Genomic DNA, 13,427 nt, shown 5'->3' on the forward strand with positions numbered 1-13,427 from the left:
CTTAGTCACATGTGAAGTACTACTTAGCAGCCACTAAGGAATAATTATACGTAAGGTAACAGCAAATTACCCAATTTATCTAGTTATGCTGCCTAAACAGAAAGTTATATTTCTTACCAGTTTTCTGCCCTTTTACTCCAAGTAGTTGTTGCAAAAAAGAAAGCACTGTTATTTTTCTGAAGAGTTTTCTTCTATAACAAGCCCTTTGCTCCCCTTGAATTTGAGTCAGAGGGGCCAAACAGCTGTAGCTTCTCTGAGGGCTTTTATGCCCGGTGGGATTCGCCCCCTCCCTTTTCCTGGGTGCCATGGGAACGAGAGGCGGGCACCATCAGGGGTATATTAACCCCAGCTTTTGCTGAGGGGGTTCATTCCCTCTCTGGGCTGTGCTAGGATAAGAGCTTTCCTCTCATTTCAGAGAAGAGGCTCTTTCAGCTTATCTCAGCTTGTTTTCAGCAGGTGTTTCTGGGCATCTAAAGCAACAGAGGCTTTGAAGATATTGTGAAGAAAACAGCATAGAATAGAACAGGGAGTATTTAAGTTCACAATTTTGGGTTTTGTGTTTAGGGGTGGTAAAGTGCATTTGTAATTTCTGGTTTTGTTCGTATTTTGTTTTGTATTTTTTTTTTAGGAAGAGCGCAGCTTCCAGAGGCTCCAGGTTGTGTCAACTACAACACTTTTCAGCAGATTCATCATGTCACAAGAGGGATCTGCCCAGTGTCAAAGAAAATGTTTGAGATTGAGGCTTCAGGTGAGTTGAGGATTGTGACTAGGAGAGGGAGGCTGAGCAGGTATCCAGTTAGGAGTCATTGTTGAGGGGGGTGGTTTTGAAGGCAGCAGGGTGAGAAAGGGTGATTATTTGAGGCCCCCCCCCACCCCAAGGCTTTTCAGAAGGCAGAGGCATTCACATGTCTTACAGCACACAAGGTCACCCACTGCACTCACAGGAATGCTATTTCAATTTGCCTTTCTCTTACCCAGGTGCCACTCATAATAATGGGCACAGCCTTGGAATCAGGATGAAGCTGGAGCCTGAAGGAGCCAGGCACACTCAGGAGAGGGCAAGTATCTGACTCGCTGGGATTTGGCCCACATAACTCTGTACTCATACTTTGGTTTTGTTTTTCTTTATTGTAGCTGACCGAGAGGCTAACAGGCGATCACGGGGCCCTCCGGGGCAGACTCATTTCAGGTGCAACGCGGACCCACATCACCGATCATCCAAAAGATAAGTCAGGGCCACGGCCTGGAGATGGGATGATGGGAGAGTAGCGGGTTGGGAGTTCCTGGGACAGATTTAAAAATTAGCAGAGGGAAAGGAAATCTTCTCCAAGGGGCCTCTTAGGACAGCTAAAGGGAGAGGCTCTACTTTTGATGGCAGCTTTCAGGCAGGCAGCGCAGAACAGTTCTGGTCCACGTCGTGTTGTCCGGTGTACCGTGTTACCTAGTGTGTCTTTGGGTCCCTTTTGCCTTTTCCCCTCGAGACCCTCACCGCAAGCATAATGTGTTGTGTTTGGTGTCCCCCTGTTTGTCACGTTCTGTGTCACGGGTGTCTGCACGTATTTGTGCCGGAGCTGCTCTGCCCTGCCCTGCCGCATAGCCTGCTGCAATAGGACAAGTCCCGGGGACTTGCAGTTTGTGGGGTGTTGCCAGACTCTAGATGATATTCCTAGATAGAAAGAAGATGTTTGGAGCTGTGAAGTTATCCCACAGCCCTTTGACTTTTGTCCTCACTTTCTTTCAGATGCAGAAGGATAAAATCCAGGGCAAAATCCATCCACCCATCCTGAGTGAGGAGGTTGCCCCGAGCAGGTCAGTCACCGTTTGTCTCTGCAGGGGGAGTGTAAAGTGTGACTTTGTTACAGCTCTGTTCTTTTTCTTTTCAGGAGGTAAAGCTGGATATCAGCAGTCAAGATGAGGTGGGCAAGGTGAGCATTGAGTAGCGTCCAGAAGCAGTTGTTATTGCTCAAGTCTCACTTTCCGGTGCAACTCTAAGCATCCGTTCCTGTTTCTGCGCTTTAGGCAATCCACTCGGAGTACGCCGAGCCCCAGTCACCAACCGGCCGACGCACTGGGTGCGCCGCTCTCCCGAGCCCTGCGGAAGAATCACGGGACTCGTCGATGAAGCCTCTGCCTTTTCTATTTAAAGGTGTCACCAGGGTAGCCTTGGGCACGGGCCGAGGAGTCAGGAGTCACGGTGAGTAGGGGAAGTAGGGAGGTGGAGCTCGGGTCCGCTCAGGTTTCAGCAATGCCACATGACCTCGTCTCCTTTTAACCCAGGCTTACCCCGTGACAATGGCATCAGCCTCGGAGCCTGGCCGAAGCGTGCGGCCCCAGGAGCCGGGCATTCTTAGGAGAACGGTGAGTAGCAGAATTGTTGGGTTTTGGCCAGTGTACTGCAGAGATCATGCATTGATATTTGGATTTATTTCATGTAGCCGACTAAGAAACAACAGGGAGTGGTTGAACAACAGTGCCAGCAGGAACTTCCCAGATGTTGAGGCTGCCTTCTTTTGCACCTGACACGGACGTGCATCCCCAGATGTCCGAGAGATAAGTAGAGGGCTACAACCCACAGAGGGGATGAAAGAGGGGCGCAGGGTAGGGACCCACCGGGAGGGGTTTTTGAGTCCCCTTTGGAGATGGGGGTGTCCATGAAGCGGACACCCTTAGGCCCCATAAAAGGAAAGCCTGACTTTTCATCACAGTGCCTAGGTGTGCAGGGCAGAGCAGTCCCGGTGTGTATCGTGCCACTTGTCTTTTGTGTATTATGTGTGTTTGGATATGTCATGTCTTTTACCTTAGGCCTTGGAGGGGCCTGTCAGAAACCCTGGCATCATTGTTAGCATCTGTGATCTCTGCATTCCTTGGCCTGGCACCAATGCCATAGAACTTTCGACTCAGGAGCTCAGACAGGCATCAGACTCTCGTGTCTCTTTAGAAGCATCCGGTCAGGTGTCTTTTCAGGTCTTGTTCTGAGCTGTATGGACAGCTATGTCCCGCCAGGATCCATTATGGCGGACTAGGACTCGAAGGAACGTGAGGGCAGGTAGAGGCTTCTGGCTGTATGATTCTTGGGCATCCATCTTTGCAGTTCTTGGAATAAATCATTCAGTTAGCATCTCTTTTGTCCAGGTTTCTCTGAGCCTCATCAGCTCACCATCGGTCTCACCTCGGTCATCTCCTTTTGCATCTTTTCAGTCCTCGCAGCCATTTTCCTTGCCAGGAGATTTCTGTCCGTGTCGCGTCCCCGTCGTTTGTCACGTCCCGTCCCGTGTCACGGGTGTCCGCACACATTTGTGCCGGAGCTGCTCTGCCCTGCCGCATAGCCCGGTGCAATAGGAGAAGTCCCGGGGACTTGAAGTTTGTAATGCGGGGTGTAGTTGGACCCTAGATGGACACAAGCTATCTGGAGCTCTTAAGTTATCCTGCAACAGTTTGACTCTTGTCCTAACTTTTTTTTCAGATTCAGATGGATTAAATCTGTGCCAGAGGGCCCCATCCTGGGTGAGTGGTTTCCCCCGAGCAGGTGAGGCACCATTTGTCTCTGCAACAGAAGTGTATGTGGTGACTCTGTTACAGCTCTGTTCTTTGTCTTTCTTTTTAGGAACTAAGTCTGGATACCAGCAGTCAAGGTGAGCAGTGGAGAGAAGTAGCTGTTATTGCTCCAGTCTCAGTTTCTGGTGCTGCTCTAAGCTTCCATTCTCTTTTTTGTGCTTTAGGCAATCCACTCGGAGCCTGTCAAGCCCCCGTCACCAGTCGGCCAATGCACCGGGTTCCCTGCACGTGTGAGCCCTGTGGATGCATTACAGGACCTGGCGATGAAACCCTGAACTCTTCTATTTAAAGGTGCCATCCAGGTGGCCTTCAGCAGCTGCCGAGGAGTTGCGGTGAGTAGGGGAAGTAGGGAGGAGGAGCCAGGTTCCACTCAGGTTTCAGCCATGCCAAATCACCTCCTCTCCTCTTAACCCAGGCACCCCCTGTGACGACAGCCTCGGTCTCCGAGCGTGCCCGAAGCGTGCGGCCCGAGCAGCTGAGCATTCTTAGGAGAAGGGTGAGTAGCAGACTTGTGGGGTTTTGGCCGATGGGCTGCCAAGATCGGGCACTGATGTTTGGTTTTCTTTAATGCAGCTGTCTAAGAGACAACAGCCCGGTGCCAGCAGGACCTTCCCAGCTTACGAAGCGGCCTTTCTTCGCACCGGAGACCGGCATCCCCAGATGTCCGAGAGATAAGTAGAGGGCCACGACCCACAGAGGGGATGAAAGCAGGGTGCTGGTTTGGGAATCACTGGGAGGGGTTTTTGAGTCCGCTTTGGAGGTGGGGGGTGTCTATGGAGCGGACACCCTTAGGCTCCATAAAAGGAAAGCCTGACTTTTCATCACAGTGCTGAGGTATGCAGGGCAGAGCAGTCCCGGTGTGTATCGTGTCACTTGTCTTTTGTGCATTATGTGTTGTTTGCATATGTCATGTCTTTTACCTTAGGCCTTGGAGGGGCCTGTCAGAAACCCTGGCATCATTGTTAGCATCTGTGATCTCTGCATTCCTTGGCCTGGCACCAATGCCATAGAACTTTCAGGAGCTCAGGCATCAGACCCTCTTCTCTCTTTAGAGGCATCCGGTCAGGTGTCTTTTCAGGTCTTGTTCTGAGCTGTATGGACAGCTATGTCCCGCCAGGATCTATTAAGGCAGACTTGGACTCGAAGGAACGTGAGGGCAGGTAGAGGCTTCTGGCTGTATGATTCTCAGGCATCCATTTTTTTCAGTTCTTGGAATAAATCATTCAGTTAGCATCTTCTTCCTTCAGTGTTTTCTGAGCCTCGTCAGCTTGCCATCGGTCTCACCTCAGTCATCTCATTTGGCATCTTCTCAGTCCTTGCAGTCATCCTTCTTGCCCAGAGATTTCTGTCTGTGTCGTGTGCCCATTGTTTGTCACGTCCCGTCTTACCTGTGTCACGGGTGTCTGCACGTATTTGTGCCGGAGCTGCTCTGCCCTGCCACATAGCCTGGTGTAATAGGACAAGCCCTGGGGAGTTGAAAGTTGTAATGTGGGCTGTACTTGGACTCTAGATGCTATTCCTATATTGACCTAAGGTGTTTGTAGCTTTTGAGTTATCCTGCAGGTGTTTGACATATGTTCTAACTTTCTTTCAGGTGCAGATGCATTGTATCCATGGCAGAGCCCCCCATCCTGGGTGAGGGGGTTCCCACAAGCAGGTCAGTCACCATTTGTCTGTGCAGGGGGAGTGTCAAGTGTGACCCTGTTACAGCGCTGTTTTTTGCCTTTATTTTTAGGAAGTATAGCTGGATCCCAGCAGTCAAGCTCAAGAGAGCAAGGTGAGCAGTAGCCTTTCTTGTTGCTGAGGTCTGAATTCTAAGGGGGCAAGTCTAAGTCTCCATTCTCATTTTTGTGCCTTAGGCAATCCACTCGGAGCACGCCAAGCTCCCGTCCCCAACCGGCCGACGGACCGAATTTTCCACCCTGAAGAGCCCCGTCTTCCGGGTAGCAGTCAGGAACCGCCGAGGAGTTGCGGTGAGTCAGGGAAGTAGGGAGGAGGACCGAGGGTCCACTCAGGTTTCAGCAACGCCACATCACCTCCTGTCCTCTTAATCCAGGCGTACCCCCCGAGGACGGGCGTCGGCCTCCGAGCGTGCCCGAAGCGTGCGACCCGAGGAGCCGGGCCTTCTTAGGAGAAGGGTGAGTAGCAGACTTGTGGGGTTTTGGCCGATGGGCTGCCAAGATCAGGCACTGATGTTTGGTTTTCTTTAATATAGCTGTCTAAGAGACAACAGCCCGGTGACAGCAGGAACTTCCCACCCGACGAGGCGGCCTTTCTTCGCACCTGACACGGACCGGCATCCCCAGATGTCGGAGAGATAAGTAGAGGGCCACGACCCACAGAGGAGATGAAAGCGAGGTGCTGGGTCGGCACTCCTGGGGTCGGGGAGGGGAGGTCTTGAGTTGGCTCTGGAGATGAGGGTAGCCAAGAAGTGGCCCCTTAGGCCCCCTAAAAGGAAAGTCTCACTTTGGATCACAGTGCTGAGGTGCACAGGGCAGAGCAGTCCTGGTGTGTATTGTGTCACTTGTCTACCGTGCATTATGTCTTGTTTGGGTGTCTCATGTCTTTTATCTTAGCCCTTTGAGGGGCCTATCAGAAACCTCGGCAGTATTCTTAGCAGCCATGATCTCCACGTTTCTTTAGCCTGGCACCCAGGCCATAAAACTTTTGACTCGGGAGCTCAGACAGGCATCAGAATTGCAACTCTTTGTAAGCAACCAGTCATGTCTTTTCAGGTCTTGTTCTGAGCTGTATGGACAGCTGCACCCTGCAAGGTTCTATTATGGTGGATTAGGACTTGTAAGAATGTGAGGGCAGGTAGAGGCTTCTGACCGCAGGGCTCCTGTGCATTCATCTTTGCAGTTCTTGGACTAAAACATTCAGTTTAGCATCTTCCTTCTCCAGGGCACTCTGAGCCTTATCAGCTCTCCATCGGTCTGTCTTACCTCAGTCATCTCATTTGGCATCTTCTCAGTCCTAGCAGTCATCCTTCTTGCCTAGAGATTTCTGTCCGTGTCCTGTGCCCATTGTTTGTCGTGTCCCGTCTGTCCCGTGTCACGGGTGTCAGCACACACATTTGTGCCGGAGCTGCTCTGCCCTGCCGCATAGCCTGGTGTAATAGGAGAAGCCTCAGGGAGTTGAAAGTTGTAATGTGGGCTGTACTTGGACTCTAGATGCTATTCCTATATTGACCTAAGGTGTTTGCAGCTTTTGAGTAATCGTGCACGTGTTTGACATATGTTCTAACTTTCTTTCAGGTGCAAATGCATTACATCTGTGGCAGAGGGTTACGGTTAGGAGGTGCTAGGCCTTCTTAGGAGAATGGTGAGTAGCAGACTTGTGGGGTTTTGGCCGATGTGGTGCCGAGGTCAGGCGTTGATGTTTGGTTTTCTTTAATATAGCTGTCTAAGAGACAACAGCCCGGTGACAGCACAACTTCCCAGCTGGCGAGGCGGCCTTTCTTCGCACCCGACACGGACCGGCATCCCCGGATGTCTGAGAGATAAGTAGAGGGCCACGACCCACAGAGGAGATGAAAGCGAGGTGCTGGGTCGGCACTCCTGGGATGGGGGAGGTTTTGAGTTGGCTCTGGAGATGAGGGTAGCCAAGAAGTGGCCCCTTAGGCCCCCTAAAAGCAAAGTCTCACTTTTGATCACAGTGCTGAGGTGAGCAGGGCAGAGCAGTCCTGGTGTGTATTGTGTCACTTGTCTGTTGTGCATTATGTCTTGTTTGGGTGTCTCATGTCTTTTATCTTAGCCCTTTGAGGGGCCTACCAGAAACCTTGGCACCAGTCTTAGCATCTGTGCTCTCAGCGTTCCTTGGCCTGGCACCCATGCCATAGAACTTTTGACTCGGGAGCTCAGACAGGCATCAGACCCTCATCTCTTTTTATAAGCATCCAATCAGCTGTCTTTTCAGGTCTTGTTCTGAGCTGTATGGACAGCTATACCCCGCCAGGATCCATTATGGCGGACTAGGACTCGAAGGAACGTGAGGGCAGGTAGAGGCTTCTGGCTGTATGATTCTTGGGCATCCATCTTTGCAGTTCTTGGAATAAATCATTCAGTTAGCATCTCTTTTGTCCAGGTTTCTCTGAGCCTCATCAGCTCACCATCGGTCTCACCTCGGTCATCTCCTTTTGCATCTTTTCAGTCCTCGCAGCCATTTTCCTTGCCAGGAGATTTCTGTCCGTGTCGCGTCCCCGTCGTTTGTCCCGTCCCGTGTCACGGGTGTCCGCACACATTTGTGCCGGAGCTGCTCTGCCCTGCCGCATAGCCCGGTGCAATAGGAGAAGTCCCGGGGACTTGAAGTTTGTAATGTGGGGTGTAGTTGGACTCTAGATGGGATTTGTAGATGGACACAAGCTATCTGGAGCTCTTAAGTTATCCTGCAACAGTTTAACTCTTGTCCTAACTTTTTTTTCAGATTTGGATGGATTAAATCCGTGCCAGAGGGCCCCATCCCGGGTGAGGGGATTCCCCCGAGCAGGTGAGACAGTATTTGTTTCTGTAGAGGAAGCATAAATGGTGGCTGTTACAGCATTGTTCTTTGTCTTTCTTTTCAGGAAGTCAAGGCCGAGAGCAGCAAAGGCCAAGTGGGCGAGGTGAGCATTGACTACAGTACAGAAGCAATTGTTATTGCTGAGGTCTCAGTTTCTGGTGCAGCTTTAAGCATCTCTTTTTTTTTATTTTATTTTAGGTGGTCCGCTTGCAATCTATCCTAGCCGAGCATATCTGTGCCAGGTGGGTGCGAGCCTAAGGTATCGGTGTGGCATACTTGTCAGATTTGGGAGGTTGTGTTTTCACAGTATCTCAGCATGCTTTTCTGCTTTGTTTCTTTGCAGGTGCTGTCGCTGCCCTAGGCACGCCAAGGAACGGAGGAGGGCAGGTGAGTCGGGGTTTAGGCAGGCTGACCCATAGGTGAGCATTACACAGCAGCATGCTAAGTGTGTACCTTTTCTCTTTGCAGGTATCTTCTGGGCAGCCTCCGGAGTCAAATAAAGATTTGAGGTGAGCCGGGGCAGGGGTGCGGAGGAGTCCCGGGGATTACTGTTGTTGAGGGCAATAGTCACCTTTTCTGTTTTGTCTTAGGTACCCTGAGGAGGCTCTTAGCCAAAGCTTAGAAACGGCGACACCGAAGCACACGCGGAGAACATCTCAACGTCCATGTGCGACCGAGGATGGATTTTGTCCGCTCCTCTTCCAAAAGCTAAGTGTTGGGGCCAGCGGTCGGGAGAAGGGGAAAAACCTTTACTATCACAGGGGGCAATTTCACGTCAGCTTAGCGGAGAGGTCTGTAGCGGGACAGGCTCTCTGGAAGTAAAGGGAGAGGGTTTCTCCTCAGCCTCGCCAGAGCCTTTGCCGGGCAGGGCAGTTCCAACCCATCTCCACGTTCTCGGGAACTTTGCGTCGTCCGCCTTCCTCGACTCGACGTCGTCACGGATCTTTCCCCCGAGGAGCTCGCCTTCAGGTCCGGAGCTACGGCCACGGTCACCCGGCAGTCGGCTTCCTTCTCTAGGCTCGCCGAGCCTCTCGAGCATCCTCTTAACTGCTTCGGCACTAACTTCTTTTAACGAGTTACATTTCATCATCACGTGCCATTGTCATAGGGCTTTCTTTCCTTTGGTATCATCGGCCTCTGGCTCATCTTGCGCTACGAATCTCGGGTCCATAAGTTGAAAGCGCTAGGCAGTTTACTCTTGTCTCTGTGTTATGCCATCCGTGTCTATGTTGTGTCGTCCGTGTTATGTAGTCTGTGTCTATTCCGTGTCATAGGCCTTTGTTACATCTTGACGCTTTACAGGCACTATTTTGTGTCATATAGGCAGTATTTTACTCACATTCCTTCCCAGATATAGCGTTTTCTGGCATCTTTACATTTTTACTCTTTGAGACAGGAAGGATTACAAGATTTTCTCATCCATCTTCCTTCTCACTACCAGCTTTGGTAGTGCTTTTTTTTCCATGCCATTATCTTGGACTTCTAGAGGGAGCGTCTTACACCCTCCTCAAGTGACTGCAGTTGTTCTGTAGGTTCCATCTTCTCAAAGGGTATGGGGCCCAACAATTAATCTTCCACAGAGTTATCTCAAGTCTTGGCTTATATTGCGTGTACCTATGTTGGCTTATATTGTGTGTACCTATATTGCATGTACCTTTGTTGGCTTATATTGTATGTGCCTATATTGCGTGTACCTGTGTTGGCTTATATTGTATAGGCTTATATTGTATATACTTATATTGTGTGTACCTGTGTTGGCTTATATTGTATATCCTTATATTGTATATGCTTATATTGTGTGTACCTGTGTTGGCCTATATTCTATAGGCTTATATTGTATATCCTTATATTGTATATGCTTATATTGTGTGTACCTGTGTTGGCTTATATTCTATAGGCTTATATTGTATATCCTTATATTGTATATGCTTATATTGCGTGTACCTGTGTCGGCTTATATTGTATATGCTTACACTGTATGTACACTTGCACTGTATGCGTTTGCTTATATTGTATGTACTTATATTATACCACTTATGATTGGAGCTGCCCTGCCCTGGCATGTAGTCATAGTTAGGTAGAACAGTTGTAAAAACTTTACTGTTCATCTGTCTTTTATGGGATTTTGGGTAGAAAATTTATTGGTCCAGAGCGGGGAAAGTTCCTAGCTGTCGGCCACTCGTTGACCACTTCCTGTCATCTCACAGGTCCTCGAGGCTACCGATTTCCCCAGAATCTACCATTCGACGTCAAGGAGCGGCAGCCAGAAGACGCATCGAAGCACGTTCTTCAGCGTCTCGAGTAAGGGCCATAGCGAGCCTGTAAGCAGGAAGAGCGTGTGAGTGTGTGTGAGAGCACATGACTGTGTGTGTCTGTGTCTACTTGTCTCTGTGTGTGTGAGTACATGCTGACTAGTTTTAACCTTGTGTATGTGACTTTTGCTTTTCAGGTTTTGTAATTCATTTTTAAATTTAGAATAAAAAATCCCCAGCTGGGGTTTTTTTTTTTTTTTCCCCCCCGGCTGGGTTTTTTTTTCCCTGGGTCCCGGTCGGTCTGAGAGGCGACGTTCATCGCCAAAGTTTGGGCACAGACCATCCAGGGACCGGGGTTTTCGTCAGGCAGGAGGATTTTTTTGGAGGCTCCCGGGAACCGCGTTCCCGAGGAGCGGCGTGAATGCGTGCTGGGGGTTAGCAGAGAGGTTGAGGTGTGAGTCAGTGTGGGTTTGTGTGTAAGCTGAAGGAAGTGTGTGTGTGTTGAAGGGTTCTAGGGTTGTAACCTTGTATGACTTTTGCTTTTCAGGTTTTTCAACTAATTTTTAAATTTAGAATAAAAAATCCCCAGCCGGGGGGTTTTTTTTTTTTCCCCCCGGCTGGGTTTTTTTTTTCCCGGGTCCCGGTCGGTCTGCGAGGCAACATTCATCACCAAAGTTTGGGCGCAGACCGTCCAGGGACCGGGGTTTTCGTCAGGCAGGGGGATTTTTTGGAGGCTCCCGGGAACCACGTTCCCGAGGCGCGGTGCGAATGTGTGCCGGGGGTTAGCAGAGAGGTTGAGGTGTGAGCGAGGGTGGGTTTGTGTGTAAGCTGAAGGAGGTGTGTGTGTATGTGTGTGTTGAAGGGTTGTAACCTTGTATGACTTTTGCTTTTCAGGTTTTTCAACTAATTTTTAAATTTAGAATAAAAAATCCCCAGCTGGGGGGTTTTTTTTTTTTCCCCCCGGCTGGGTTTTTTTTTCCCGGGTCCCGGTCGGTCTGTGAGGCAACATTCATCACCAAAGTTTGGGTGCAGACCGTCCAGGGACCGGGGTTTTCGTCAGGCAGGAGGATTTTTTTGGAGGCTCCCGGGAACCGTGTTCCCGAGGCGCGGTGCAAATGCGTGCCGGGGGTTAGCAGAGCAGTTGAGGTGTGAGTCAGTGTGGGTTTGTGTGTAAGCTGAAGGAAGTGTGTGTGTGTTGAAGGGTTCTAGGGTTGTAACCTTGTATGACTTTTGCTTTTCAGGTTTTTCAACTAATTTTTAAATTTAGAATAAAAAATCCCCAGCCGGGGGGTTTTTTTTTTTTTCCCCCCGGCTGGGTTTTTTTTTTCCCGGGTCCCGGTCGGTCTGCGAGGCAACATTCATCACCAAAGTTTGGGCGCAGACCGTCCAGGGACCGGGGTTTTCGTCAGGCAGGAGGATTTTTTGGAGGCTCCCGGGAACCATGTTCCTGAGGACCAATGATTGCTGGGGAGTAATTTAGCAGTTGTGATGGCAGTGATGGTGAGTTTGTGTGTAAGCTGAAGGGGGTGTTAATGGGAGATGAGTGCTGTTTTCTGTGTGCTTTTGTTGTTTTGGGTTTCCTGTAACGATAAATCAACATCTAATGAAAATAGAAAAAGGTTATTGCTTTGTGTTAGTATGGGTATTGCTCTGTATTGCATTTGCATTACCTGCTGCATTTTGCTGTGCTGCTCTGTATTGCTGCTCTGTATTGCTGCTCTGTATTGCTGCTCTGTATTGCTGCTCTGTATTGCTGCTCTGTATTGCTGCTCTGTATTGCTGCTCTGTATTGCATTTGCATTAACTGCTGCATTTTGCTGTATTGCTCTATATGTAAATTAGACTTTTACCAGTGTGTCTGTGCATTCTATCTATCTGCACTTGCATTTGTATACACTGTTTCCATGTAATTTGCTGATGTATAAATAAAAGCATTCTTTTAATAAAGTTGAGTCACCCTTAATAAAGATACCCCCTGCCCTTCCTTCCCCCACCGTGGCTCCTGTCTTTTTTTGGTGTGGTTCTGTCATTTCTTTCCACTGTATTTCTTCCTTTTGCTCCTCACTTTACTGTTCTATTTCTAACTTAACTTCCATCTATCTCTAACCCCTTGTTTCTGTTTTCTTTATCACTGTCAATCTCAATCTCAGTCTTCTTGCTTCTTTTTCTCTCTGTGTTCTCCTTTTCCTTGGTTTGTGTTTTTTTTGCTCTTAGTCTTTTCCTTTTTCACCCCACTCCTAAGTTTTCACTCTCACTCTAATCCTAACCACTTTCCTTTTCCTCAACTCCTGTCCTTCTTCAGTTCTCCCACCCTCCTTTTCCTGTCTCACTCTGTCTTTCTGTCTTCCTGTTTTATTTTCTTCTCTGTCTTTTCCTCTCTGTCTCCTCTCCTTCTGTCTTGTCTGTCTTCTCCCTATGTCTCTGTTCTCTCCTCCTCTCTTCTTTCTGTCTTTGTCCCTGTTCTCCTCCTCTTCTCTCTCTGTCTTTTCTCCTCTCCCTCTATTTTTTCCAACTCTTTGCTTCTCTCTCTTCTCTTTGCTTGTCTTTTCTCTCTCTCTTCTCTTTGCTTCTCTCTCCTTCTCTCCCCCCCTCCTCTCTCTCCTTCCCTCTTCTGTCTCTCTCTAACTTTGTTTTCCTTTCTAGGTTTAGATTAAAAAAGCAGCAGTAAAAACTTTCAGGGCTCCCTGGGAGTAAAAAAAAAAAAGAAAAAAAAAAAATTAAAAGACAAGCTATTTACTCCCCGGGAGCCTGAAATTTCCTACTGCTGCACCAGACATATAGTTTTTCTTCTTTTTACTATATACAGTATATAGGGAACCCCCACCTGTCAGCAATTAATACTAATCACTAGTCCCCACCCACATACACACCCCTCCCATGCTGCCCCCACCCCTACATCCCACACACCCCACCCCCGTGGCCACCCCCCCTCACCAGACCCGCCCCCCGCAATCCAGCACCCCGCCCCGTGCCATTCACATATAGATCATGCAGCCACAGCGCCACCTGCTGTTTACTCGCGAGTACTGCACTCACAGCGCCACCTGGTGTCTGCCGGCCGGTACTACATGCACAGCGCCACCTACTGCTTGCCGGCCGGTACTGCACGCACAGCGCCAC

The 13,427-nt window shown here is 49.4% G+C and overlaps 1 long non-coding RNA gene across 1 annotated transcript; it reads left to right on the top strand.

Annotated features, from left to right (window-relative positions):
* Positions 1-3,453: 3,453 nt before the first annotated feature.
* LOC139597900 (uncharacterized) lies at positions 3,454-12,254 on the top strand. The gene is made up of 14 exons (XR_011681774.1): positions 3,454-3,504; positions 3,605-3,632; positions 3,720-3,887; positions 3,971-4,051; positions 4,129-5,212; positions 5,291-5,332; positions 5,415-5,528; positions 5,612-5,693; positions 5,771-6,879; positions 6,957-8,442; positions 8,524-8,564; positions 8,646-8,722; positions 10,263-10,356; positions 10,855-12,254. It is a non-coding gene; the product is annotated as an uncharacterized lncRNA (long non-coding RNA).
* The last annotated feature ends 1,173 nt before the right edge of the window (positions 12,255-13,427 follow it).

The sequence above is a fragment of the Agelaius tricolor genome, unplaced genomic scaffold (assembly GCF_023055355.1).
Source record: "Agelaius tricolor isolate 1412-34295 unplaced genomic scaffold, bAgeTri1.0.p SCAF_18, whole genome shotgun sequence".
Lineage (NCBI taxonomy): Eukaryota > Metazoa > Chordata > Aves > Passeriformes > Icteridae > Agelaius > Agelaius tricolor.